Below are 5,446 nucleotides of genomic sequence, written 5' to 3' on the forward strand. Positions count from 1 at the left end.
GTTTACCCCCCGTAACTCTTCCTCAGCTAGGCTTGGGCTGAATAGTAGAGGAAGTACAAGTATTAGTAGCATAGCAAAAATGCGTTACTCCTCATTAATATGTTTGCTCGCGGTAATTGCGGCCTCTCGGGAGAATCGATGACTACATCTTTGATGCACTGCTAATACTAGTACATTTGAGAATTCTTAATTGGCTAGTTCTAAATAGCCCTGGGGCAATGGAACAAAGAATTATCCCAGATCTACACCAAGGTATTGACGGCGATTCGCAAATATCGCAGAACAGAATGTGATACGATGAGATAGAATGCAATAGAAACAAAGATAGGGAACGGGTTACCTACTCCTAACGGTCAAAGCGAACCCTTTCATTCTAAATTCTTTAAGTAAGAATGAATAACATCTCCCCAAGTAGGATTCGAACCTACGACCAATCAGTTAACAGGCGACCGCTCTACCACTAAGCTACTGAGGAACAACGGGAAATTAGATCTCATAGAGTTCAATTCCCGTTCTCAACCCATGACCACTATGAGCCCGAAGCTTCCTTCGTAACTCACGGAACTTTTTTGTAATGGCTCCGTTCCATGCCTCATTTCATAAGGAACCCCAAAGTGGCTCTATTTCATTATATTCCATCCATATCCCAATTCCATTCATTAAATATCCCTTTGGTCTCATTGACATAAGAAATGTCATTTATAGCATATCTGTTTCTATTTCTATATATGGAAAGTTAAGAAATTATAGACACCCCATTTTTGCACCCCAGGCACAATTCATTCACGATTTTGCCTTTAATTAAATTTGATCATATAAGGTGATTTGCATTCTAGCGTCATCTTTTCTATATCAAACTTCTTTCTTTTCTTCTTCTTTTAGCGTCTTTAGGCTCTCTCCATCATGTTCTAGCTATGGCTGAAGTTTCTTTGCTTTCTGAGTTTTGAGCTGAAAATAACCCAAATGCCCCTATAACCCTTTGGAGCCCAAATCTCGTTTTATCCACTCTTTCATTGGATGAGATTATTTCTTATTTTAATTCCCCTTGAAAAATCCTTCGAAATGAGTACAAGCTTGCCTAGGTTCCTTTTGGATTTCCCTAATCTTGCCCTATCCCGTTTTAGCCCGTTGTGCACGCTGTTCAGTGCAATATATTTTTGGAGTAAGATTTCGACCCAAGGGTATTTTTAAAAGTTCATGGGACTTCCTAATGGATTCATTAACAACTTTTGTGAAGAATGGTTTGCCTAATTTTGACCCAGTCAAAGGGAATTTGCACTGTTCATAAAATAGTCAAAATGGGTTTTTTTGTGGATTTTGGACCCGTGCTCGTGGGCTGTGGATCCAGCTTGAGTTGGACCTTTTCATTAAGATTTCTAGCCCATTTTTCAAGCCTCCAAAAACCTAGATAACCTTCCTTATTTTTTTGATTTGATCCCAAAAATCAAGAATATTCTAGAGAATATGCCATTTTGGAGCCATGTTTGGAAACACTGGATTGTGGGCTTATTGAGGACGTGTAGGGTTTGATTTCTTGCCCTAATCCATCTAAAAGATCCAAAAACCAAGGGCCAAGATCGCACCCCTTATCCCACCTCTTGAATCAAGGGCCAAATTTAGGTTGTGCAACCAAAAAGATATCAAGCCATTGGATTTTTCTTTGCCCTAATCCATCTAAAAGATCCAAAAACCTAGGGCCAAGATCGCACCCCTTATCCCACCTCTTGAATCAAGGGCCAAATTTAGGTTGTGCAACCAAAAAGATATCAAGCCATTGGATTTTTCTTAATCAATACTCATCCATTGGATCAAACTCATTACTATATTGGAATTCATCCCAAAAAGCTATAAATATGGGTCTCATTCACCAACAAAAAACATCTGGAGCTAGTATTTCGGAGTTAATAATCTGGAACTAGTTTATTCAGAGTTAATAGCCTAGTAGTCTTCTTTTCTTAAGTATTCTTCTTTTTTCTTTTCTAGTTCATCATTTTAGGGTATAATTTCTTTAGTTTAATCTTGAATTGAAGGTAAAATTTCGACTTGAGGTTTTTCTAATGAAGTTCTTCGTCTTGAGTCTCTTTTTCTCCTAGTTCAATCCTGAGTAGAAGCTCCCTTTCACCAAAAATTGTTTATTCTCCCAAATCACCTGTTTCAATCCAAAAATCAAAGTTGTCAATTCAAGATCAAATTCATCATCATCATTCATCAACAATCAATCAAGATCAACAATCAGTCAATCAATCTACAATCAAGTATGAGGCAACATTCCAAACAAGGTGACATATTTCTTTTCTCTTTTGTTTCATTTAGCATTGCATATTGGGTTTTTTTTTTTTTCTTTTATATAGCATATAGTTATTAATCTTTAAATAATTTAGTGAAGATCATCCAACTTGGTAGGTTTATTTTCAAGCTTTCTTCGATCTCTTATCTCAAAATTTTACACCTTAATAGAAGTAAGGCTGGTTTTTACTAGGCGAGTGTGGGTGCCTAACACCTTCCCACATCGTACCTTGACTCCCGAACCCAATAATCACCTAGTTTCGAGGGCTAGTCCTTCACATAGGTTTTACTCAATTTTTCCTTAATAAAGTTAGTGGCGACTCTAAAATCAATTGCATAGACCTAGGTACACATTTTTGTGCATACATGTTTTTTGGCGACTCTGCTAGGGATATCCCTAGAGTGTCAGACTTACATTTTCTTTGAGGTGTTTCAGTTAAGATAGGAAAGAAGAAGGCTTATCTAGAGGCCAGTTGGAATAGAAGAGTAGGGTTAAGGTTATCTCATGCATCCATTAACTCGCTGATTGAAATGGAGAATCTACCAGACGGTTCTTCTCAAGAGTTTTCGCTGCCACCTATATCTTCACCACAGATGTATGCTCCACAAGGAAGTTCTCCACTAGCACCTCCATTTGAGGGACAAATTTTATTAGCTAACATCTGAACTCCTCATACAAATGACTCTGGCGAATCATCAACCCCTGTTTCTCAAGATGATGTCAAAGTTTGCAATAACTCCAAGTCTAGGTCAACCACAACAACCAGGTATCGCACTACCCCCCATGGTTAGTCCTAACCCTACCATTCTACTAACCTCATTACCTACTCCGTATGCTACACATAGATCAACCCAATTGTATGTTCCTATGCCAACCCATACTCCGTCCCAATTTTTTCCTCAGGATAACCCAACCTACATGCCTCAACCATCCACTCATCAAACTTTTCAAAGCCCAAACCAAATTCCAACTACAACCATGATGTCCAACCCATTCATGTTACCAACCCCAACCTATTTTCCACAAACTCCACAACCACTATTCTACACGAAACCCCCAATACCAAGTGCAAAACCCAATCCAACCGAGGAGATTAAGAAATTGAAAGAAGCAATGACCAGGATGAAAGGTGAAGACTTGGACCTGTAGGAACCCTTATGGTTTCATGTCATTGTTTACAAATCGTGAAAAGTCATGCGCAGCGAAATAAGGGTGTTCACGATTTTGATTAGAAATCATACCTTTTGATCAGCTGTGATATATCTGAGAATCCAAGCTCTACAAATCATCAACCTCTTGATCTTCTGTTGTATTCCTATCCTTAGAATAGACGTTGTGTGGGCAACAATCTACTAGCCCCTTCTTTCTCTCTTGGCTTCTCTCACTTATAAGGTTAGAACCGAATTTAGGAACTAATTTTGCTTGAGCAATAACTCAGTGTTTTGGCCAGGAAATAAGGGTTTCCTTATATAGGCTACAACAGGGACCAGGAGGAGAAATTAGGGTTAGGTCTCCTGACGGGCTTGGGCTTCCCATGTTCGCCCGGAACACACGGCCCAAGTCCGTCAACAAATGACTTATTCCACTAAAGGCCATTGTTGCACTACCGCCCTAATCCCAAATTACGTGTATTACATTTATGGGCTTCATATTATATGCTTGTTGATCTCCCCGTGTTAGGATATCGAATGCCCATTGATTAAGTCAAGTTATTGACAACTACTTTAATCAACTTCTTATGTCCTTGAGTAGTACCACTCAACCTCATTGTCATGTCAGATTAAATCCACCTGCAGGGTTTACATGACAATCTTTATGAGCTCCTCAAACGGACATCATCAACCCGACTTCTTGCGGGTCACGAATTCCTTCTATAATCAACAGCACACCTTACATACATTGTCATTACCCAATCCATCGAGTTTGTTGATTCACAAATGAATCTCACTCATTGATGATTTAAAGCAATGTACAATGCATGTAAGTGCCCGTTATTATATCCGGATTAAGAGGACAAGCATCCATAATAACAGAGGTGTTTGTTCTCTTATATAATCAGTATAAAGAGAAACAACCTCACTTGGTCCTGTTCAATATACACAAAGTGTACTAGTGTAATCCTGTAGTCAAGATAGACTAATACCATATTATACTACAACCATACCAATGGTTTGTCCAAATCCATCTAGGTTGTGAACGTTTACTTATACTTTATAAGATACTGATGATATGATCTTCTATGTGTCACCACACACCATATCATCTACAACATAAAGTATTAGACGCATGCATATAACTAATAACATATATAATATGCATAACATTTGCCCATATGATTCTCATTCAAAATATGAAGAATTAGAGTTAATACAAAAGTAATGCTTTTAGTATATAACCCTATCAGGACCTTGATAATTTGTGTCCATATCCACATATCAGAGTACCACATGGATTCGAATTTCCAAAGATGGAGCGATATGAGGGAACCGGTTGTCCGAAGGCCCAAATTCGTATGTATGCAAGTTATCTACAACCGATGGGAATCAGGCCAGAACTAATGGTTCAACTATTCCAGAGGAGTCTTAAGGGTGCAGCCCTTACTTGGTGGATAAATACTGAAACGTAAAAAATCAAGACTTGGCCTGAACTAGTAAATGCTTTCGTAGCTCACTTCTCTTACAACACTGATATCCGAATGGGCCGAAGGCAACTTGAAGCTTCGAAGCAAGGTCTGAATGAAAGCTTTACCGAGTATATTACAAGAAGGAGGAAAAAAGCTGCCCAAATCATTGATAGGCCCATGGAGCAGGAGCAAATTAGGATGGTTATGAAGAGTTTAAACTAAGAGTATAAGACCAGGCTAAGTGCTAGTTATCATCCGACATATCAAGCCTTAGTTGCCGCTCACAAATTGAAGATGGGTTATCTTCTGGCAATATTTCTCCCATCAGCTCAATGTCTATAGGATCTAACCCGCAGAAGAAGAAGCCTCCCACTGTAACGGTGAACAACAAAGAAGCCAATGTGGTTGCTGCACAAGTTCAACCTCAGCCACATACGCAAATTCAGTCGGAGGTAGCAAACAACACTTCTTCCAATCAAACTGCATATCCTCCAAGATAATAAGGATATCAAAATAAAAGTTTCCCCAAGCCTCAG

General features: G+C 38.9%; 1 non-coding gene across 1 annotated transcript; it reads right to left on the reverse strand.

Moving 5' to 3' along the window:
• Window positions 1-403: 403 nt before the first annotated feature.
• TRNAN-GUU (transfer RNA asparagine (anticodon GUU)) lies at window positions 404-475 on the reverse strand. Its single transcript has one exon. It is a non-coding gene; the product is annotated as a tRNA-Asn (tRNA).
• Window positions 476-5,446: the final 4,971 nt, after the last annotated feature.

Source organism: Coptis chinensis, chromosome 9 (genome assembly GCF_015680905.1).
Source record: "Coptis chinensis isolate HL-2020 chromosome 9, ASM1568090v1, whole genome shotgun sequence".
Taxonomy (NCBI): Eukaryota; Viridiplantae; Streptophyta; class Magnoliopsida; order Ranunculales; family Ranunculaceae; genus Coptis; species Coptis chinensis.